This window comes from Chenopodium album, chromosome 6, assembly GCF_948465745.1.
Source record: "Chenopodium album chromosome 6, dcCheAlbu1.1, whole genome shotgun sequence".
Lineage (NCBI taxonomy): Eukaryota > Viridiplantae > Streptophyta > Magnoliopsida > Caryophyllales > Amaranthaceae > Chenopodium > Chenopodium album.
The window spans coordinates 31,012,116-31,036,814 of NC_137839.1; the positions used below are offsets into that span (position 1 = coordinate 31,012,116).

General features: G+C 37.5%; 1 long non-coding RNA gene across 4 annotated transcripts; it reads left to right on the plus strand.

Annotated features, from left to right (window-relative positions):
- The first annotated feature begins 706 nt into the window (after positions 1-706).
- LOC145634803 (uncharacterized) lies at positions 707-24,361 on the plus strand. Of its 4 annotated transcripts, none has more exons than XR_014113579.1 (6): positions 707-1,288; positions 2,120-2,303; positions 12,169-12,597; positions 23,683-23,762; positions 23,853-23,954; positions 24,038-24,361. It is a non-coding gene; the product is annotated as an uncharacterized LOC145634803 (long non-coding RNA). The 4 variants fall into 4 exon arrangements; XR_014113580.1 differs by having other exon boundaries at positions 2,120-2,181; positions 2,252-2,303; positions 23,683-23,954; XR_014113577.1 differs by having other exon boundaries at positions 23,683-23,954.
- Positions 24,362-24,699: the final 338 nt, after the last annotated feature.

The following is a 24,699-nucleotide window of genomic DNA, read 5'->3' on the forward strand; positions in this document are numbered from 1 at the left end:
TACCGTATTATTCTTAGTATAATATATCTAGCCTGTTTTTCTTCAAATGAATTTTTTTGTAAGTTTGGTCACACGGAGTAATAATATGTGAAATGTTAATATAAGTTCTTTTATGTTCTACGAGACTACGACCATCTAATATCTACATCACTTAGGTATATTCTTTTCCTCTTAAATTTTCTTCATTATTAATTCTACTATTTTTTGCCTATCATTGATTTCTCATGATTTTAAAATTTTTAAGTTCTTTACACCTTTTGATAACATCTACTCAAATATGACAATTTAAATGAATCTCATTCAAATTTTATAACACGGTGTATGTTTATGTGCCATCAAACAATGTACGTAGTACATTTCAAAAGCTAATAAACATTCTACGAGACTACTATCATTAATATCACTAGTAGAAAAAATGCTATTTGTAATGCCCTATTAGTAACTGACGTATGTTAGGCTAGTTACGAAAGCATCAATAGTAACCGACTAAGATAATGTCAGTTACAAATTTCATTATATTAGTAACCGGCATAGTAGATGTCAGTTACTAATATGTGTTTTATTATTGTTTGAAATTTTAATATAACTGACTAAATAAATGTCAGTTACAAATATTAAGTCAAAGGAACTTTGACTAAAAAGTTTGTAACTAGCGTACAAACGGTAGTTACAAATATTAAATCAAAGAAAATTTGACCAAAGCGTTTGTAACTAGCTTACAAACGTCAGTTACAAATATTAAGTCAAAGAAACTTTGACTAAAAAAAATTGTAACTATCTTACAAACGCCAGTTACAAATATTAAGTTACTACTTCCTATTAAATTTCATTTTATATTTATTGAAGTTAGAGGAAACAATTTCTAGCTGAAAACAAACAAAAGATTTAAACTTTTAATTTTTTCCACTTTCGCTCCAACTTCTCGCGCTACTGGTAAAAACTCCTTCTTCCTCCTACAGTTTCTTCTTCACTCCATTCAGTATTGTTTTGGTTTTTCGAATCTGGGTTCAGGTTTTTTTTTTTTTTTTTTTTTTTTTTTTTTTTTTTTTTTTTTTTTAAATAATAGAATTACTTTACCCTCAAATTAATCTATTCATGAAAGAGAAATATATCCCATCCCACGCTAATTTCCCTTTCACCTCATTTACTTTGAAAGAAGAGTCAGTCTTTGCACCGCCGAACCCACTGATGCACGCCCGTAGTCACCGGCACACCAGCGCACCGCCGCACCCACCGAAGCACCACCGCACTGCTGCGCCATTGCGCCACCCACCACTGTACTAACTAGGTGAGTTTCTAATTATTCCTCTTCTATAGGAATTTGATTCGAAAATATAATTGCAGTATATATTCATTATTCTAATTTTACAATTAAATTGTAGTTATAATTCAATCATATATTCCTCGAATTTCAGTATTTTGATTCGAAATTTAGGTAGATTAAAGAAACTTCAAAGTTCTTATTTTAGGGCAAATTATTCAATCGATTTTTTTAGCGCAATTAATTCTATCGAATTTCAGCAATTTTAATAAAATTACACTCGATTTATTCGAATTACATTTATTTCATTTTCAATCAAAATGATTTTCGCCAAATTAATCTTTCTTGTGGTCGAATCTAATCTTTCACTTCAACCCTAATTTCATCAATTAATTGCGATTTCTTCCTTTATTTGATTGATTTTGTTTCCTACTTTGCAACTTTGGTTTTTTATTTAACCCTTTTTTTGAATTCTGATTTTCCCGATTTTGGGTTCTTAACAGAAAAAAAAAAGCCTGATTTGTATAAGTTTTTGATGTATTGACGTTATTACTTTGATTTGCTTTGGGGTTTTGTAAGAGTCCGCGAGAAGGTTTCTCAACCAATCAACTTCATGTGTAGCCAAATCAGTTTATTAATTTCTGTTTATTATCATTTTGTTGCCATATTAATTTCTCAATTTTGATGTTGCAATGTTGTAAAATGCTGAATTTCATCTTGTTTTCAGCTTATGATAGGAAATAATGTAGAAATATGTGTTAGTAATTTTTTTTCTTTGATTGTGTCAAATTTGATCGTAATTGCTAGAATTGTTCGTGTTTTTTTTTTTACAATGCTAACCACTCACTAATGACAAAGAGTGGCCCTGATATTCTGTTCGGTGAAGCTCTTCAGCTCTTGTCATCACTCTCACTAAAAAGGTTTCTCTCTCCTCCCCTTCTCTTTGTTTCTTGCTTTTTATTTTATTTCAATCTTATTTTCTTATGGTAGGTTTTCGGTTTTGATGATACATTATCGAGCAGGAAATATTTCAACTCCAGAAGTAAGTTTTGGTTCTATATGTTTTTGTTTTTTTTTTTTGTTGAACTTAGCTTAATTAATTGCATTTTTGAGGTGGTATCTTGGTACAGAGTTATGCACTTACAGAATTAAGCTCTTGCAATTATTGTCTTTTAATATGAATTATTATTATATAACCAAAGTGTTCATTCTCTCCCCTCCCATAGCTTGGTATTACGAGGTCTTTCTGAAAGGAATGGTGTCCTTCGAACAAGTGTATTATTCTGATAGCGGGTTCAGAATTATTAGAAAGCTAATATATTCAGTAAGGTCAAGTGACCGGAATGCCTAGATGGAGGCCGCTTCCGATCAGTAATATTAATATAATTAATATTACAGCTTAATCTTGACTGAACCCTTCGGGTCACACCCAAGCAAATATATGCGAACCAACTCGACGAATTAATTCGGAAGAAATTAATTCGTCGCCCGAGTGTTAAATAATTAGACGTCGGTAATTCGAGCTTAGAGCATCGAAACCGATCGTCGGAAGTCGAGTCTAAATGATAAAAGACGAGACGGGCAAAATAATAATAAATCGACAATATTCCCGAAAATACTCCAGCATCGGAGTGCCCCGAGCATCCGAATGCTAGGGGCAAGACGAGCTAGCGCACCGTGCTGGCAGCCACGGCCAGCCACGGCTAGGCACAGCAGCAGCGCAGCCGCACCGCGCCACAGCAGCAGCTGGTGCGGGCTGGGATCGGGCCAGGTGCGGGCTGGGCTCGGGCCGGGCTCGGGCTTGGCTCGGGCCATAGGGCCGTGAATAAGGGGAAGCTTAGAATATGGGAGTAAGTGGGGTTGCCATGTGGCACAAGGTGAGGGAGAGAGTGGGGAGCAAGTTTGGTCCCCATCTCCAAGTGGTCCTCACCTACTCTCTCATGTATACTTGACACTTGTTGATTTATTACTAGTTTGCTTAATAATTTTATTTTAGCTTTAAAATAAAAAGTGAAAATCTCATTGTCCCACATTGATGGGAGAGATTTTCATACTCCCATCATTCCCTATAAATACCCAACTTGGGGCATTGGAAATGATGCTTGAGTGGGAGTTAAAAAGAGCATTTCATAATTTTGGGAAAAATCTTAAACTCGTATAACACTCGGGTTTTGGTCGGACCTCGCAAACCCCCAGGTAGTAGACCTTAAAGTTGTGTTCGCCTTTTTGTGGGTGGATACCGTCGGAGGCGCGGCGCTTGACGTGCTCGTAGCTTTCAAGTAAGAGCCTCGGTTTTTGGGCGAAGCTCGCTTCGAGGGTAAGATTCGTAATCTTTTCTTTGTGATTATTTATTTATGCTTTATGATTTTAATTATTGCAAGTGGTTCCTCGGGTAGGGGTTTGTTTCCGCGGTGAGTCGGACTCACCAAACCCCAACAGCGGTATCAGAGCCCCGCTCGTTTATTTTTATAATCATGTTTTTCAAGGTTTATTTTGGCTTAATTTTCTGGTTTAAGTTTCTAATTAGATTAGTAGCTCGGTTTTATTTATTTTAATCCCGTTTTTAATATCGATTTTGGCCCAGAACCCAGATTTTCGCCCACGACTAGTAAATTTTGGTTGGAAAACGTGTTCTGGAAAGGTTTTTACCCCCATGGGGGCTGTGATTTTAGCCAAATTCTGACCAGAAATGCCTTTTTCGAGGGTTTTTCGTTTTTGACGAAAAATTTTAAGTCTTTTCTAACCTTGAAATTAATGGCATAAATTGTTGATTATATGGTTGATTATTTGCATTATTTTCTTCATTTTTATGTCCCCTTAAAGCACACTTACTTGGTAGTATTTGATGCTTAAAGGTTGATTTATTTTCACATAATTGCAAACGAATTGCTTTTTAGTGTGAAAGTTTTATTTTTTAGGCTTCTTAAGTGTTAAAGATTCAATCTTTATTTGTGATAAGTGATTTAAACTTTAAAAACCACTGAATTCCATGTTATTTTGTGTTAAACTTTGATGTTTTAATCATTTTGAGTTGATTGGAAACATAAAGTTTCGATTTTTGTGATAGAAATTTGGTTATCTTCATGTTGGAAGATATAATTTTCAAGGATTCACAAAAATTTAGATGTTGGAATTTTCATTATGAGCATTAAAGTTCATATTTTTCAACTTCCCTTTACTTTGTCAAATTCTCAAGTTTAATTTAAATTGATTAAATTGAAAGTGAGAAATTGCCTCAACTTTATGTTGCACCAAGTTAAACCAATTTAATTAAGAATGGTTCTTGGAATTATTTTGGTTATTTGCACTTTGAAAATTTTATTAAGTTAGACTTGTTTAAAATTTTATTTTGCTCTCTAAATTAGTTCTAAAATTAATTTATAATTAATTATTGTTGTCTCGCGAAAAGGGATCAAATCCCGAGGCCGTGGCACGCAAAACGAGGCAATGCATCACCTTGGCGAGCCGGGCTGCATAGCAGCCCATATGTGGCTGCCAAGGTGGCAGCGCCGCCTTGCTTGCGGCCACACGCGCGGCAGCAGCCACGCACGGAAGCAGCACGCGGGCTGTAGCAGCTCGCGGCCGTGTGCCGTGGGCCGTGTGTTCGTGGTCTTGGCGTGTGTGTATGCTTGGTGCGGTGAGGTGGCTAGCCGTAGTAGGCTTGATGTTGCTTATTTTGCCGTTTTATTTATTTTAATTAATTTTGTTTATTTTAATTAAAATTTTGGGAGGCTAGGCCTCGGTTTTGAGCGGCATTGGCAAAATTTCATTTTGACAAGTTTGGGTGCTACCGACTTAATTAATTAGATTAATTAAGGAAATGCAGAATTTAGTGGGAGCTTCAATTATTAATGACATAAATTATATAATCGGTTAAACAACTTTGACTAGTTTTAATTAGGCGTGTTAATCGGATTAACCACCTAGATTAGTTACTAGTGCGCGCGTTGTTTAAATGCATTTTATTTTGTTTTAATTTGTAAATTGCATGGGCCATTCACAAATAGTGAATAGATGAATGGAATATATATATTCTCTCTCACAGGTTTTATGAAATGGCAACTAGTGGGACCCGACAAGGATAGAAAATACGGACTACGTGCCGTTATGTATTTTTGTAAATCTAAATACGGTCTACGCACCGTTAAGTATTTTTGTACTTTAATATTTAGATCATTCCTAGTTGTAGACACTAGTTTTTGCATAGTTTGGTTAAGTCTTGAAGACGACGTATCTTGGAAGACAAAGCCTTGAATTGCAAATGAAGACCTTTTGAAGATATGAAGATCTCAAGGGGTCATGCTAGTTGCCAATATGCATCTATAATTTCGCTTTATACTTTATGCTTATATATATGTGTGAATTATTCGTTAGATGCATGTTTAGGTTTTCTTGATGTTGCGATGATTAGTTAAGTTCACTTAAATCAACCAACATAGAAAACCTAGGTCCCTAATAATATTGAGTCAAACTTGCCTTTCCAAAACAACACTTACTAACCGAATGAGAGTGATGGTAGGCTACGCCAAAGCGAGGTGCCATCACTTCTCCAAGGGGCATAAGGCACACCGGGTGTGCACGTTGGTTTTGGTTTAACTCATCGGTATGAGTGAGGAGTCCTCACATACCGTGGCAAAAGAGATACATCGTCAAAGATGCATTAGATGCGACGATTGTCTAACCAAGAGTGGCTTAGAGCCATTAGCAAGGCAATGCTTACCCTAGAAGATTGAGTGTTTAAGACAAGCCAAAGCATGCTTAACCACTCTTTGTTTCTTCGGATCTTGGAATCGCTTTATTTTCGCCAAATAGGGACAATTATTATGCGTAAATAAGACGTTTAATAAGATTGAAGTTTGCATGAATGCTATTAAATTTCAAACTTATTATGTTCTTGATAAATGGTTATACTTAGCACTTATATTTATAGTATTCTAAATCAAATAATATTGTTTCCATGATTGGTAAAGGAAATCCTTGAGAATAGTTCTCAAAGAAAGGAAAAGCATTTCTAAAATACAATTCTCATGAATGACTTTTATAATTAAGTCCGAAAGGACGGTTGGACATCATGTATTTAAAATACTAGGTAGTTTTGATAAAACATGAGGTATTGAGTTGCAAACTCAAGATTGTCAATGTTTGACAACCAACGTATCTTTTCGCATCACAATTGAGTAGGACTCATTGATGTAGTAATTCGAGTAAGAATTAATGGAAAAGATGAAACTTTGTTTAACGGCGCACTAGGTTCTTGATTATGCCTAACAAAGTATAAGAGTCAAGGTACTTAAAGAAATTATTCTTAAAGTAAGATTATGAGATATTGTATGATAAGAAATATAAGAAAGAAAGAACGAAGAAAAGGAATTAGATTTCATTTCAACTCATGAGTTCATGTTATTTACTTAGCAATTCGTTATCTTCACAAGTATCGGATACTGCTTGAGTGTTCAACTATGATAGTGACCTCAAACTATTGAAGTTAAGCTAAATTATTGACTTACAAGCTTATAATGAAGCAAGAAGAGCTACATCAGTTGTAAGGTCGTATGTTTTGTTTAAAGACCTTTTAAGCCAAAGGCTGGAACAAGTAATGGTTATTATGTTCAATAATCAGCAACTGATCCGTTTACACACGGAAAGACTCACATTCAAAGTAATGAGCAATAGTTGCGAGATTTATTTGAATGGGATGGTTATCCAAGCGTTAAGTTAAGAATGCTTGATTATAAACAAATATTTCTCTAACATGATAAACTCGCTAAGTTCAAGTCATGGGCTTGATTTGCGTTCCAAACATCTTTAGCAATGTCACATCGACAAGAACGTACTCAAGGCTCTATTAAATAGGCTCTTGATAGTTGCTTGAATTGGAATCGTTCTAAGACAAGAAAGTCTTACTTGTTGAAACCGACAAAGCAGAGAGATATTGTTCTTGGTATAGACAATTGACTCCGAAGGCTAAAGAGGATTCAATTACTTCAACGTTTCACAAAGAATTTGAAAGGATATGGCTATATTCATCAAATGTGAACAAACTTGACTTGAGTAGCTCAAGAGTTCGGTGAAGTACAGAATCGACTTGGCAAGATATCAAAACGTCCAGATTAGATCGAGCGATGTTTGCTTGAGCCAAGCGTGACTATCTCAAAGTTATGAATGGAAATTTTCATAAATAACTCCACAAAGAACATGGTGTGTCTTCACGGAGACCTCGGTGTCATTTGAAAATGACTCGAACAATGATGGTTCACAACCCTTCCTATAAAGTTCTTAAAGATTTGCACAAATGACTAATGTTACACTAAACAATGTGTCGAAGCTAAGAAAGGACGCCATATTCAGTTATGGATAGAAATAACTTCTAAATTAAAAGTCTTTTCAAGTATATGTCTAAGGCTCTTAGTCTCAGTGGGAGCAAAGTGGCTCAGTTGGAGCTAGGTGACTCAGTGGGAGCTAAATGGCTCAATAAAGACTAAGATAGCTCAAGTAGGAGCTAACTGTTTGTTTCACAACGAACTTTTACCCAAAGACAATATACATGTCTCTTTGTAAGCATTCAAGTGAGACTACGGGTATTACCTCCACATCCTAATTGAGAACAAAAAAAAAAATGTTTGTTGCTCTAAATAGTGTCTTTCTGGAAAGTAACACGTTTCCAAAACGACAAGTGGGAGGAAAATGAACTCGATGACCATCGATCTTAGCAACAAACTAGAACTGAGAATCTCGGAAGACCTTAAAGGACTTCGTGATAATGCTTGATCAAGAATACTCAAAAGGACTTTACAAGTGCCTTAAAAGAGAATTCATTACTCACAAAACATTAAAGATGTTGGAGTAAGATCAGCATAATAAAAGGGCTTTGAAAGCGCCTTAAAACTCAGTGTTTGACGCCCCGTATAGGTATAGAATTCACCAAAGGCTTGGATTGAATCCTATAAATTTTCTATTAAGTTAGAAACAAACCTAAGACTTACAAGCATACTATTTACTATTAGATAGTAAAGGAATAATGTCTTGTAAGATAGCTACGACAAATCCAAATTCCGAATAATGTTTAAAGACCATGAAAATGCGAAATAGACTCCATGTTTGAAAATCATGTTTGAAACTTGATTAATTTGCATGAAAGGTGAAAGACCCATCGATTGCAAATAAGTTTTCAAGGAGAAAACTAACAAATGTGGAAATGTATATGCATACATAGCTAGATTGGTTGTAAAGGATATAATTAATATCAAGGAGTTGATTTTAAAATCCCCTTCACCAATCGGAATGCTCAAGTCTTTTCGTGATTGATCTAGCAAAATTGCACATATGAAATATGGAAAAATAGATACAAAAACCGCCTACCCAAAATAGGATTTTGGAAGTGACTATGGAATAGTGTAAGGGTTTTGAAAATCTAAATAATGCTAGATTTGAAAGCAAGCACATGGAATCCGTCATAGGATTAAAGGAAGCATTGCATGAAGGAATTGGAACGTGTTTTCTCATAAAGTTAATAAGAGGATTGACTTATGGAGAAACATAGAAATTCTGATGAACAAGAAGTTTAGTGGGAGAAAAAGTAATGGTCCAACAAGAAGTTTACGAACTCTATTATGAAATAACCATCAAATGCTAAATGTTTAGATTTGAAAGTATTTTCGACAATGGACCGAGCTAAAGACGATACTTAGTACATGTTGGGAATTAAGTTCTATGGTATAGACTTAATTAAATGTTTAAATAAGTAAAAGAAATTACCATGTTAAACATGAAGGACTTTGAAAGGCTTTCGACCCATATGTATGAAGCTAAGTAAATGTTTGACCTATGTATAAGCTAGGCTAAGTACTAAGTCAAACGAGAAAGACTCTAGTAGGAGACTTTCAACCACATCATAGTGTAACTGTATGAGCTAAATGTTACATGGATGGAATAAAATTGAGAATAATTCTAGAATTAAATCCATCATGTAAAGCTATGATATGGAATCGTCAGATGACTTAAATGCTTAGAGCATGTGAAGTACGTATATAATACCAATCAACATTAATCTAAGTATTAGATCATTAGATTATAGTAAAAGAACATCCAAAGAACTTAGATAAGTACATGGATGAGTTCTTGACGCATGGAAACAAATATAATTTGAGTTTTGATGTTGCAAGCACAAACCTTAACAAGGATTAGATCCTTAGCAAGGAAGCCATTTATAAGCACGAGGCAAGAAGTGTCGTGGCTTGAGAATGGTAACATGGATGTGCATCCATGTATAATGTGCGGGAATTTAAGGAAAATTTCCATGCTCACAAGTGATTAGGGTATCCCAAATCGTTGTGAGTCGCATGGAGTGAAACCCAAGCAAGACATCATCAAGGAGTCTACTAAAATATATGTTGAGAATATTGTTGCCTTAAAGACAATAATAAGGAAAGATGTTAAATGGAAAAGTTCGTTGTTGAACGTTGATGATTGTAGGTTGTCAAGTAGAAGGTCTCGAATCATAAAAATGAGTGGGAGCCATTGCTTGGACAATAAATCCTGAATCACATGTAATCCATTAACACTCTCAAAATTTTATCATCTTATTATGGAAATGGTGGATAATGAAGATGCTAAGGTTTGCAAAGTAATTATAACTAAACCTATGCAATAAGTGAACGACAATATTCATAATTGCATGAAAGAAATCATGCATATCAAATATGAGTGTGATTTTTATGAATGTTTTATGAAGAGTACTACTCTTAAAACATTTGGGAAAAACCATTTATCATAAGATGAAATATTGTGAAGTTTCATAGTGGAATAAAATATTTCGAAATATTCCACAATACTATTTAATTGTGGTTTAGAATTAAATAATGAGTCCATTCGATTTTAATAAATATTCAAAATAGGGTATCAAGTCAATGGCTTGGATAAAGAAACATCTATTAAGTGAACATTGAATATTTTAATCGAAAATTATCCCTAATCAAGGTCATATTTTGTGGACGATTGATGACCATCAGAGATTAGTGTGTAGTATGATTTGTAGCACCGTTTCTTGTGCTATGAGGATATAAATCATTTGCACAGGTATTGGTTTAGAACCATACTGGATCGACCTATGAGGATACTTTAAGAGATTTAAAAATCGTCATAAGTATTTTCTCATTATTACTATCAGAACTCTTTTCCTTTGACCATGAGTAGTGGGAGATCTCTTGTTTGAGTACTGGTCCGCTTTGGTATCCGCCAAACGTCTGCCGTAACTGGGGATTATAAAGACAGATATCGGGCGGGTGAGTCCTCTTAGTAAGAGAAGCTACATTACAAGACTGGAAATGTCCCCCTACTAACAATAGGGAACATGTCTTGTTGTTTACAAGGCCTCTCGAAGAGCGAGACTGTGAAAAATGCATGGCCGTGCTCAGATGGATTTTAGAAATCATCTGCTTATTAACAGTCAAACTCGGATTTTGAGAAACACTTCTGGACGTAACAGAGATGACTAGTAATCTTACTCTGTAGTTCATGAAGAGACATGAAGATACATAGGATAAGGGCTATACACTAAATGCACACTTGTCCGGAAGGACAAGTGGGAGATTGAAAGGAATGGTGTCCTTCGAACAAGTGTATTATTCTGATAGCGGGTTCAGAATTATTAGAAAGCTAATATATTCAGTAAGGTCAAGTGATCGGAATGCCCGGGTGGAGGCCGCTTTCGATCAGTAATATTAATATAATTAATATTACAGCTTAATCTTGACTGAACCCTTCGGGTCACACCCAAGCAAATATATGCGAACCAACTCGACGAATTAATTCGGAAGAAATTAATTCGTCGCCCGAGTGTTAAATAATTAGACGTCGGTAATTCGAGCTTAGAGCATCGAAACTGATCGTCGGAAGTCGAGTCTAAATGATAAAAGACGAGACAGGCAAAATAATAATAAATCGACAATATTCCCGAAAATACCCCTAGCATCGGAGTGCCCCGAGCATCCGAATGCTAGGGGCAAGACGAGCTAGCGCACCGTGCTGGCAGCCACGGCCAGCCGCGGCTAGGCACAGCAGCAGCCGCGCCGCGCCACGACAGCAGCCGCACCACGGCAGCAGCGCAGCCGCACCACGCCACAGCAGCAGCTGGTGCGGGCTGGGCTCGGGTCGGGCTCGGGCTGGGATCGGGCCATAGGGCCGTGAATAAGGGGAAGCTTAGAATATGGGAGTAAGTGGGGTTGCCATGTGGCACAAGGTGAGGGAGAGAGTGGGGAGCAAGTTTGGTCCCCATCTCCAAGTGGTCCTCACCTACTCTCTCATGTATGCTTGACACTTGTTGATTTATTACTAGTTTCTTAATAATTTTATTTTAGCTTTAAAATAAAAAGTGAAAATCTCATTGTCCCACATTGATGGGAGAGATTTTCATACTCCCATCATTCCCTATAAATACCCAACTTGGGGCATTGGAAATGATGCTTGAGTGGGAGTTAAAAGAGCATTCCATAATTTTGGGAAAACTCTTAAACTCATATAACACTCGGGTTTTGGTCGGACCTCGCTAACCCCCAGGTAGTAGACCTTAAAGTTGTGTTCGCCTTTTTGTGGGTGGATACCGTCGGAGGCGCGGCGCTTGACGTGCTCGTAGCTTTCAAGTAAGAGCCCCGGTTTTTGGGCGAAGCTCGCTTCGAGGGTAAGAGTCGTAATCTTTTCTTTGTGATTATTTATTTATGCTTTATGATTTTAATTATTGCGAGTGGTTCCTCGGGTAGGGGTTTGTTTCCGCGGTGAGTCGGACTCACCAAACCCCAACACTTTCCAGGTACTAGATAAGATGATGTCTTTCTTTTGCCACCTTAGCATCTGATTACACCACAGCAGGCATCTAATTTATTTCCTCAATCTGTGCTATAAAACTTGGTTAGGTTGCATGAGTGAATTCAAGAATGAAATGGTGATGATGTTTTGAAGGCAGAGGCTAGTGCTAAGGTCCAAAAGTTCACTGAATGGGCTCTGAAATGCATTGGCTTTCATTCTCGGTGTCATGAGAACAAAGAGAAAATGCATCGTCATTCTGCTGCTGAGAACAAAGAGAAAATGCCTTTAAGATATTTCTTGATCTTGCTGGAAGCAATCTCACCACAAAGGACTTTATTGAGGCCTTTAATGCTGCTTGCTTCCCTCTTACTTTGTTTAGTAGTTCATTTGATCTTGGATGGTCTTGTGGAGCATCAGCTACTGCTATACAAGGTCTCCTTGGTATGCTGGTTGAGGGTGGTGCTGATAATGTAAACTAGTGTTTTCTTGAAGCCTCACGTTTTGGCAGCACTAAGTTAGTGCGCATTTTGTTACAGGTATTTCCTTTTGTCTTTTGTTTACAGTACTTTATCTTTTGTTGCCTGAATGCCGTTTGTTGTGCACAAATTAAACCTTTTTTTTTTTAGCTTCATAGTAAATCATAGCTATCGTTTGACTTCCTCTTTTATTTGAAAAGGGTATCAATATTAATTTTGACTTCTTAAAGGCCATTATTGAAGTTTTTAAGAGATCCATTAGTGTTGAAAGAAAAGTCATGTCTTGTCTAGATGAGCACTCAAACATTAGGCTTGCGTAGAACAACATCTTTACAACTTTATCCGAAGTTGGACAAATAATGAACTTAAATATCAACTCATCAAACTATTTTCTTGCATTAGTATTTCAGGTGCTGTTCTCAAAGATCACAAGGGCAAAGGTGGATCTTGTTTGGCTTAAATACTTTTTTTCTACGCTTAAATGTATTGTCGCCTTAGCTGTACACCTTTTGTAGCACTGGAGCAAATCATTATCTTTAATGTAGTGATTATTATTTATGACTTAAGGCTTCTTAGCTGTAACAATCTTTGCTGTCCTAGTGCTACACTAAACATGTGGCAGTGTTAATTCTCAATTTAATATGTGTTTGCTGGGGTTTTGTTACCACTAACTTTCCACATTGCTAGTCCCCCTTCCTGTGGCCCTTTTCTTTTAGATTGAATTTACAACGGTTCTTTTACTTCTAGAACTGATTGATCACCACAGCAGTGACATACTACCAAGATACCACATTACACTCACTAATTGTAGCATTGTTTGTTTGTTTGGCAGGGCAAAAATTGACACCCTTACATGACCTTTTTTATTTTTATTTTTTTTATTTCTAGAAGGTTTTGTTTCTTTCCATGCCTTTTTACTAGATTAAATCTTGGTTTTCTGAAATCTTTGTGGCTTTGTGCTAAATTTATAATGAGATCTTGGTGTACATACTAAGAGTTGAAAGGAATGGTGTCCTTCGAACAAGTGCATTATTCTGATAGCGGGTTCAAAATTATTAGAAAGCTAATTTATTCAGTAAGGTCATGTGATTGGAATGCCTGGGTGGAGGCTGCTTCCGATCAGTAATATTAATATAATTAATATTACAGCTTAATCATGACTGAACCCTTCGGGTCACACCCAAGCAAAATATACGAACCGACTCGACGAATTAATTCGGAAGAAATTAATTCGTCGCCCAAGTGTTAAATATTTAGACGTCGGTAATTCGAGCTTGGAGCGTCAAAACCGATCGTCGGAAGTCGAGTCAAAAATAATAAAAAGACGAGACGCGCAAAATAATAATAAATCGACCATATTCCCAAAATACCCCTAGCATCGGAATGCCCCGGGCATCCGAATACTAGGGGCAAAAATGTCCAAGCATAGGTGGCTAGCAAGCGCACCAAGCCGAGCCTAGCTTGACTGGCTAGGTGCGTGCTAGCAGCCGCGTGCACGTGGTGCGTGCAGCAGCTAGCTGCCGCAAGCTAGGTGTGCTAGCAGCGCACGCATAGCAGCAAGCCCGCACCAAGTGCGTGGCTTGCGCGCACAGCATCAGCCCGCATCTTGGTACGGGGCTGGGCTCGGGCTGGGCTCGTGGCTGGGCCATAGGGCCGGTCACTATGGGGAAGCTTGAAGAATATGGGAGCAAGTGGGTAAGGACATGTGGCACAAGGAGAGTATTGAGTGGGGAGCAAGTATGGTCCCCTACTCTCCATGTGGTCCTCAACAACCCATTTCACATGGTAATGCCACTTATAGATTTATTATTAGTTTGCAATTTTAATTTAATTTAGCTTTAAATTAATTTGTGGAATTTCATGATCCCACATTGATGGGATAGAAATTCCCACTCATACTTTCCTCTATAAATACCAACCTTGGGATTTGGAGTAAAGTGCTTGAGTGAGAGTTAGAAAGAGCATTCCATATTTTGGAAAAACTCTTAAACTCCATTAACACTTGGGTTTTTGTCGGACCTTGCTAACTCCAAGGTAGCGGACCTAAAAAGTCGTGTTCGTTCTTTGTGGGTGGATACCGTTGGAGACACGACATTTGCGGTGCTCAAGGCTTTCAAGTAAGAGCCCGTTTTGAGAGGGCGAAGCTCGCTTCAAGGGTATGATTCGTTCTTCCTTTTGTTGTGTTTATTTATTTATGCTTTATGGTTTTATTAATTACGAGTGGTTCCTTGGGTCGGGGTTGTTTCCGCGGTGAGTCGGACTCACCAAACCCCAACAGTGGTATTAGAGCCCCGCTCGTTTATTTTTATAATCATGTTTTTCACGGTTTATTTTGGCTTATTTTTCTGGTTTAAGTTGCTAATTAGATTAGTGGCTCGGTTTTATTTATTTTAATCCCGTTTTTAATGTCGAATTTGGCCCAGAACCCAGATTTTCGCATAAAAATAGTGAATTTTGGGTGGAAAAGGTGTTCTGGAAGGTTTTTTTCCCAAAGGACCTGTGATTTTAGCCAAATTCTGACCAGAAATGCCTTTTTCGAGGGATTTTTCGTTTTTGACGAAAAATTTTAAGTCTTTTCTAACCTTGAAATTAATGGCATAACTTGTTGATTATGTGGTTGATTATTTGCATTATTTTCTGCATCTTTAAGTCCCCTTAAAGCACACTTACTTGGTAGTATTTGATGCTTAAAGGTTGATTTATTTTCACATAATTGCAAACTAATTGCTTTTTAGTGTGAAATTTTTTGTTTTGAGGCTTCCTAAGTGTTAAAAATTCAATCTATATTTGTGATAAGTGATTGAAACTTTAAAAACCACTAAATTCCATGTTAGTTTGTGTTAAACTTTGTTGTTTTAATCATTTAGAGTTGATTGGAAACATAAAGTTTCAATTTTTGTGATAAAAATTTGGTTATCTTCATGTTGGAAGATATAATTTTCAAGGATTCACAAAATTTAGATATTGGAATTTTCATTTGAACATTAAAGTTCATATTTTTCCAACTTCCCCTTACTTTGTCAAATTCTCAAGTTTAATTTAAATTGATTAAATTAAAAGTGAGAAATTGCCTCAACTTTGTTATCGCACCAAGCTAAACCAATTTAATTAAGAATGGTTCTTGGAATTATTTTGGTTATTTGCACTTCGAAATTTTATTAAGTTAAACTTGTTTAAAATTTTATTTTTTGCTCATTAAGTTAGTTCTAAAATTAATTTAGAATTAATTAATTATTTCTCGCGAAATGGGATCAAATCCCGAGGCCATGGCACGCAAATAAGTTGGCTTCATATTGCTTATTTTGCCGTTTTATTTATTTTAATTAATTTTTTTTTTTTAATTAAAATTTTGGGAGGCTAGGCCTCGGTTTTGAGCGGCATTGGCAAAATTTTATTTTGACAAGTTTGGGTTCTACCGACTTAATTAATTAGATTAATTAAGGGAAATGCAGAATTTAGTGGGAGCTTCAATTATTAATGACGTCAATTACATAATCGGTTAAACAACTTTGACTAGTTTTAATTAGGCTTGTTAATCGGATTAACCACCTAGATTAGTTACTAGTGCGCGCGTTGTTTAAATGTATTTTACTTGTTTGATATTGTAAATTGCATGGGCCATTCACAAATATTTAATGGATGAATGGAATACATATTCTCTCTTACAAGTTTTATGAAATGGCAACTAGTGGGACCCGATTAGGATAGAAAATACGGACTACGTGCCGTTATGTAATTTTATAAATCTAAATACGGTCTACGCACCGTTAAGTATTTTTGTACCTTAATATTTAGATTATTCCTAGTCGTAGACACTAGTATCTGCATAGTTTGGTTAAGTCTTGAAGATGGCGTATCTTGGAAGACAAATCCTTGAATTGCAAATGAAGACCTTTTGAAGATTTGAAGAATTCAAGGGGTCATGCTAGTTGCCAATATGCATCTATAATTTCGCTTAATATTTTATGCTTATATACATGTGAATTATTCGTTAGATGCATGTTTAGGTTTTCTTTATGTTGCGATGATTAGTTAAGTTCACTTAAATCAACCAACATAGAAATCCTAGGTCCCTAATAATATTGAGTCAAACATGCCTTTCCAAAACAACACTTACCAACCGAACGAGGGTGATGGTAGGCTACGCCAAAGCGAGGTGCCATCACTTCTCCAAGGCTCATAAGGCACACCGGGTGTGCACGTTGGTTTTGGTTTAACTCATCGATATGAGTGAGGAATCCTCACATACCGTGGCGAAATAGATACATCGTCAAAGACGCATTAGATGCGACGATTGTCTAACCAAGAGTGGCTTAGAGCCATTAGCAAGGCAATGCTTACCCTAGAAGATTGAGTGTTAAGACAAGCCAAAGCATGCTTAACCACTCTTTGTTTCTTCGGATCTTGGAATCGCCTTATTTTCACAAAATAGGGACAATTTTACGTGTAAATAAGGCGTTAAATAAGTATTAAAAATTCGCATGAATAAAATTCAATCTTTTTTAAGTAATTTTGAATGGTTTTTCATTAAAATTCTTTCAATTGTAGAATCATGTCTTCAACCTCAAACAACCAGTTTTCATTACGCTCAATTCTCGACAAGGAGAAGTTGAGTGGTACAAATTTCCTTGATTGGCAAAGGAATTTGCGCATCGTTCTTATGCAAGAACAGAAAGAGTATGTCCTTGATGAGGAAATGCCCGAGGCTCCCAATGAGGAGGTAACTCAAGCAGCCCTTAACCGATGGCAAGTAGCCGATCGGGATGAATGCTAGCCACTATGTCTCCTGAACTTCAGAAAACCTTCGAGAAGGAATCGGCCTATGAAATTATTTCTGAGTTACAGAATATGTTTCAAGAACAGGATCGAACTGAAAGGTTTGAAACCCACAGGCAGATCCTTGAGACTAAGCTCAAGAAAGGAGAGCCAGTCAGCTCACATGTGCTCAAAATGATCGGATTAGTTGAGAACATGGGAAGGCTTGATGCGGGGTATTCAACTGAAATGGCTATTGACATCATTCTCCATTCCCTTCACAAAGGCTATGACCAGTTCAAGATGAACTACAACATGCATAGCATGGAGAAAACCCTCACCGAGCTTCATGGGATGTTGAAGCAAGCTAAGCAGACGCTCAAGGATGAGGGAAGGCATGATATGCTAATGATTAAGAAGGACAAGCCATTCAAAAGGGCGGGCAAAAATAAGAAGGGCTTCAAGGGGAAAGGAAAGAAGAACTTTCCGCCTAAGCCGAAAGCTACCAAAGACAACAAGGAGAAAAAGGTAGCATCTTCTATGTTTGATTCCGAATGCTTCTATTGTAAGAAGAAGGGACATTGGAAGAGAGACTGCCTCAAATTCAAGGAAGATAAGAAGAACGGAACCGTTGCTTCTATATCAGGTATTTACGTTATAAACTTTAACTTCACTAGCTTGGCTTCATGGGTATTAGATACCGGATGTGGCTCACACCTTTGTTCCGATTTACAGGCACTAAGGAACACTAGGAGGCTAGCGAAGGGAGTGATCGAGCTCCGGGTAGGAAATGGAGCAAGGATTGGTGCTATATCCGTAGGATCTCTTAGCTTGTCTTTGCCCACAGGGCTAATTTTGGAACTTGACAATGTTTATTGTGTTCCCAACATTACAAAAAACATCATTTCAATTTCGGCGTTGGACGCCAAAGGTTTTGAATTTCGAGTTAAGGACCAATCATGTTCATTTTATCTCGATAATGTTTTATATGGTATGGCACATTCAGAAAATGGTCTTTATGTGTTATCTCTAGACAAAGAAATTTATAACGTTAATAATCCTGCAAAGAAAGCTAAGACTACACCGTCTAGTCAAACTTACTTGTGGCATTGTCGTCTTGGCCACATTAACATCAAACGCATCAAGAAGCTTCTTCAAGAAGGTATTCTTGACTCATTTGATTTAGAATCCTTTGAGAATTGCGAAGGATGTTTATTAGGCAAGATGATAAAGCAACCATTCTCCAAGTTGGGAGAAAGGGCCGGTGACTTGTTGGGACTAATACACACCGATGTATGTGGGCCAATGAGTACACCCGCAAGGAGTGGTTATCGGTATTTCATAACCTTCACGGACGACTATAGTAGATATGGTTATGTCTATCTAATGTCGCACAAATCTGAATCGTTTGATAAATTCAAGGAATTTCAGAACGAAGTTGAAAACCAACTCGGGAAGAAAATCAAAGCGCTTTGATCGGATCGAGGTGGCGAATATTTGAGCCAAGAATTCGATGACCATCTGAAAGAACATGGAATACTTTCAGAGTTGACACCTCCGCAAACTCCTCAATGGAATAGAGTATCTGAAAGGAGGAATCGAACCCTGTTAGACATGGTCCGATTGACTATGGGTCTTAGTGAACTTCCAATCTCTTTCTGGGGACATGCACTTTTAACTGCGGCACTTACACTGAATCGTGCTCCGTCAAAGGAAGTGGAAAAGACTCCATATGAGTTATGGACAAATAAACCTCCAAGGTTGTCTTTTCTCAAGATTTGGGGATGCGAAGCATATGTCAAGAAACTCATTTCTAACAAACTTCATCCGAAATCTGACAAGGTTTACTTTGTGGGTTATCCAAAAGAAACCAAAGGGTATTACTTCTACAACAAATCCGGGAACAAAGTGTTTGTTGCTCGTGATGGTGTCTTTTTGGAGGAGCATCTCTCCAAGTGGGAGGAAAATCGAACTCGACGAAGTTCGAGAGGACGAGTAACAAGGACAAGTTTACAATCAAAGTGCTCACGAAGCATATGTTGACATTGGTCAAAGTCAAAATATGCAAAGTCAAACCGACAATGCAAATGCTCAGTCCATTACCCTATGTAGGTCAACTCGGCCAAGATCTCAACCTGACAGATATCTCGGTGTTGTATTAACCAATGATCAGGACATCCTAGTAGTGGATGGAGATGAGCCGGCAACCTACAAGCAAGCTATGACGAGCCCCGACTCTGCAAAATGGCAAGAGGCCATGAAATCCGAAATGGACTCCATGTTTGAAAATCAAGTATGGGACTTGGTTGATTTACCCGTAGGTTACACACCTATCGGATGTAAATGGATTTTCAAGATGAAAACCGACAAAGATGGAAATGTATTCATTTACAAAGCAAGGCTGGTAGCAAAAGGTTACAGGCAAATTCACGGCGTCGATTATGATGAAACCTTTTCTCCAGTAGCTATGCTTAAGTCCGTTCGAATTCTTCTAGCGGTTGCTGCATATTACAATTATGAAATATGGCAGATGGACATCAAAATCGCCTTCCTCAATGGAATTTTTGAAGAAATTGTGTACATGACACAGCCTAAAGGTTTTGTCGACCAGAACAATCCTAAGAAGGTATGCAAGCTTAAGAAGTCCATTTATGGATTAAAGCAAGCAAGCAGAAGTTGGAATCTGCGATTTGATGAAGCCATCAGTAAGTTTGGTTTTATCAAGAATCCAGATGAGTCTTGTGTTTACAATAAGGTCAGTGGGAGTGACATCGCCTTCCTAGTCTTATATGTCGATGACATTTTTCTCATTGGAAATAGCATTTCATTGTTAGAGTCTGTAAAGGCTTGGCTCGGAAAATGTTTTTCAATGAAAGACTTGGGAGAGGCTCAATACATACTAGGCATCAAGATCTATAGGGATAGATCAAAGAGGTTGATAGGAATGAGTCAAAGTACTTACATCGATAAGGTACTAGCTCGATTCCAAATGGAAGGAGCCAAGAGAGGGCACCTACCCATGTCTCATGGCATAACCTTAAGCAAGAAGCAATGTCCAAAGACACCTGATGAGCGAGAAAGGATGAGTTATATTCTATATGCTTTGCTTATTCGATCGATCATGTATGCCATGATATGTACTAGGCCGGATGTATCGTATGCCTTGAGTGCTACGAGCCGATACCAATCAGACCTAGGAGAGGCACATTGGACTGCGGCCAAGAATATTCTGAAGTACCTGAAAAGGAACAAGGATAAATTCCTGGTCTATGGCGGTAAAGATGAATTGGTTGTTGAGGGATATACCGACGCAAGCTTCCAGACAGACAGAGACGACTCCAAGTCACAATCCGGATACATATTCTGTCTCAATGGAGGAGCGTTTAGCTGGAAGAGTGCAAAGCAAAGCACAACCGCTGATTCTACAACTGAAGCTGAGTACTTGGCAGCGTCTGAGGCAACCAAGGAGGTAGTTTGGATTCGCAATTTCATTGATGAACTTGGTGTTGTACCCTCCATTAAGGGTCCAATAGACCTCCATTGTGACAACAATGGAGCTATTGCTGAGGCTAGAGAGCCACGAGAACATCAGAAGGTCAAACATGTCAAGAGGCGATTTCACATGATTCGAGAATGGAAGACAGAGGGTGAAATCAGAATTTGCAAAGTGGGAACGGATGACAATGTAGCCGATCCACTTACTAAACCCTTGTCTCAAGTGAAGCACAACAAACACATTGAGGCAATGGGAATCAAGCATGTCGCGAACTGGCTTTGATTTCCATATTATAGTGTTTTAATTAAATTTTGGACAATGTTAATGTAAAGCACTATGATGAACCATTCAGTTTTTGGAGTAATTAAAATTTTTCATGCAATTTAATTCACTCCGTCTCTATTTAATTGTGGTTTAGAATTAAATAATGAGTCCATTCGATTTTAATAAATATTCAAAATAGGGTATCAAGTCAATGGCTTGGATAAAGAAACATCTATTAAGTGAACATTGAATATTTTATTCGAAAATTATCCCTAATCAAGGTCATATTTTTTGTGGACGATTAATGACCATTAGAGATTAGTGTGTAGGATGATTTATAGCACCGTTCCTTGTGCTATGAGGATATAAATCATTTGCACAGGTATTGGTTTAGAACCATACTGGATTGACCTATGAGAATACTTTAAGAGATTTAAAATCGTCATAAGTATTTTTCTCATTATTACTATCGGAACTCTTTTCCTTGACCATGAGTAGTGGAAGGTCTCTTGTTTGAGTACTAGTCCGCTTTGGTATCCGCCAAACATCTGCCGTAACTGGGGATTATAACGACAGATATGGAGCGGCTAGGTCCTCTTAGTAAGAGAAACTACATTACAAGACTTGAAATGTCCCCCTACTAACAATAGGGAACATGTCTTGTTGTTTACAAGGCCTCTCGAAGATCGAGACTTTGAAAATGCATGGCCGTGCTCACATGGATTTTAAAAATCATCTGCTTCTTGGCAGTCAAACTCGGATTTTGAGAAACACTTCTGGACGTAACAGATATGACGAGTAATCTTACTCTGTAGTTCATGAAGACACATGAAGAGACATAGGAAAGGGGCTAGACACTAAATACACACTTGTCCGGAAGGACAAGTGGGAGATTGAAAGGAATGGTGTCCTTCGAACAAGTGTATTATTCTGATAGCGGGTTCAGAATTATTAGAAAGCTAATATATTCAGTAAGGTCATGTGATCGGAATGCCTGGGTGCAGGCCGCTTCCGATCAGTAATATTAATATAATAAATATTACAGCTTAATCTTGACTGAACCCTTCGGGTCACACCCAAGCAAAATATACGAACCGACTCGACGAATTAATTTGGAAGAAATTAATTCGTCGCCCGAGTGTTAAATATTTAGACGTCGGTAATTCGAGCTTGGAGCGTCGAAACCGATCGTCGCAAGTCGAGTCAAAAATAATTAAAAGACGAGACGGGCAAAATAATAATAAATCGACCATATTCCCAAAATACCCCAAGCATCGGAATGCCCCGAGCATCCGAATACTTGGGGCAAAAATGTCCAAGAATAGGTGGCAAGCGCACCAAGCCGAGCCTAGCATGGCTGGCTAGGTGCGTGCTAGCGCACCGTGCTAGCAGCCACGCACAGCAGCAGCTAGCAGCCGCGTGCACGTGGTGCGTGCAGCAGCTAGCTGCCGCAAGCTAGGCGTGCTAGCAGCGCACGCACTAGCAGCCACGCATAGCAGCAAGCCCGCACCAAGTTCGTGGCCTGCGCGCACAGCAGCAGCCCGCATCTTGGTGCGGGGCTGGGCTCGGGTAGGGCTCGTGGCTGGGCCATAGGGCCGGTCACTATGGGGAAGCTTGAGGAATATGGGAGCAAGTGGGTAAGGACATGTGGCACAAGGAGAGTATTGAGTGGGGAGCAAGTATGGTCCCCCACTCTCCATGTGGTCCTCACCAACCCATTTCACATAATAATGCCACTTGTAGATTTATTATTAGTTTCCAATTTTAATTTAATTTAGCTTTAAATTAATTTGTGGAATTTCATGATCCCACATTGATGGGATAGAAATTCCCACTCATACTTTCCTCTATAAATACCAACCTTGGGATTTGGAGTAAAGTGCTGAGTGGGAGTTAGAAAGAGCATTCCATATTTTGGGAAAAACTCTTAAACACCATTAACACTTGGGTTTTGGTCGGACCTTGCTAACTCCAAGGTAGCGGACCTAAAAAGTCATGTTCGTCCTTTGTGGGTGGATACCGTTGGAGGCACGGCATTTGCGGTGCTCAAGGCTTTCAAGTAAGAGCCCGTTTTGAGAGGGTGAAGCTCGCTTCAAGGGTATGATTCGTTCTTCCTTTTCTTGTGTTTATTTATTTATGCTTTATGGTTTTATGAATTACGAGTGGTTCCTTGGGTCGGGGTTGTTTCCGCGGTGAGTCGGACTCACCAAACCCCAACAAGAGTGCCACAAACTTGTCCTCCTTAATGTGCTCTTCACACTTGCCGTTCAGTTTCTAGGTTTTTTTTTCCTAGGCTAAGCTAGAGGGATTATGATTTTTGAGGAGCAAGAGGGATTATGGTAGGTTTTCAGTTTCAATGATAAATTATCGAGCAGGAAATATTTCAACTCCAAAAGTAAGTTTTAGTTCTTTTTTTTTTTTTTTTTTTTGTTGAACTTAGCTTAATTAATTGCATTTTTAATCACAATTCAAGTTACCTTTGTGAGGCTATACTTCGTACGAAGTATAATGATGTGAGGTTATATGTGTGTAGTATACTTCCAACTTATTAAATACCAAGCTTATAAGATGATTGTTAAGAAAATCCTTAATTTAGCATCTTATTGAAGTTTTGAGACTTTTATCTATAGGCTGTCAGTACATTCTGCCTCTCAAGTTACTTTATGGCTTCAAAACGAGTAAGCCACAATTACTACACATAAGAATGGAGGTAAGCGTATAATTTTTGCCTTTTCGTTCTAGTAGTAATGAAAGTATTATTTAATATATTAAATAATTGTACTATGTTCATTTGAATTAGTGTGCTCAACAATGTGGTGGTACCGAATGTGCTTATTATGTGATGAGATATATGTATGAGATAGTATCTTTCCATAGCGATTGCAAGGGTAATTTGAAAGAGGTTAGTGATGAGATATATTACGAGTTTTGGTTAATGTTTTATTTTTATAAAGTATAATATATATACACGTATTTTTTTTTCAGGAGTATTTGGCAAGACTTGCAGCCTACAACGATGTAGAATTGGATGAGATTCGAGAACAATGGGCTAAGTTTTTTAGGCTTAATTTTTTGTTAAAAGACTAGTTATCTTATTAATCGATGTTATGATTTATCGCATTTAGCTTAATAAAATGATATAACACATTTTTATATATCTACTTTAATTTTATTTAGCCTATTGGTTATTGTTATTACATTTCTAAATTATAAATCAATGCTTTTTTAATTCAAGTTTAATTTTTTTTTGGAAATTACAGTATAATTAATTTTTTTGTATTGTATGGTTATGGATGAATAATTCGAGTTGTGCGGAACTATTTAGAGTGTTTGTATTGTGTGGAAGTATTCGTAGTACGTGTTTGGTTGGTTGAATTGTAACAGGTTATAACCCATTTGACGATGGGTCATTTGGTAGGATATACTACAATTTTTGTATTCTAATCAAATATTTTTTTTAAAAAATACATATTTATTAGTAACTGGCGTAATCTAGTGCTAGTTACTAATAGTATTTTTTTTAAAAAAATAAAAAATATATTCGTAACCGGCGTTATGATTTTCCAGTTATTAATAATACCCTTATTGTAACCGACGTAACTTAATGCCAGTTACAAATAGTGTACTGTTTTACTTGGAAAATAGAC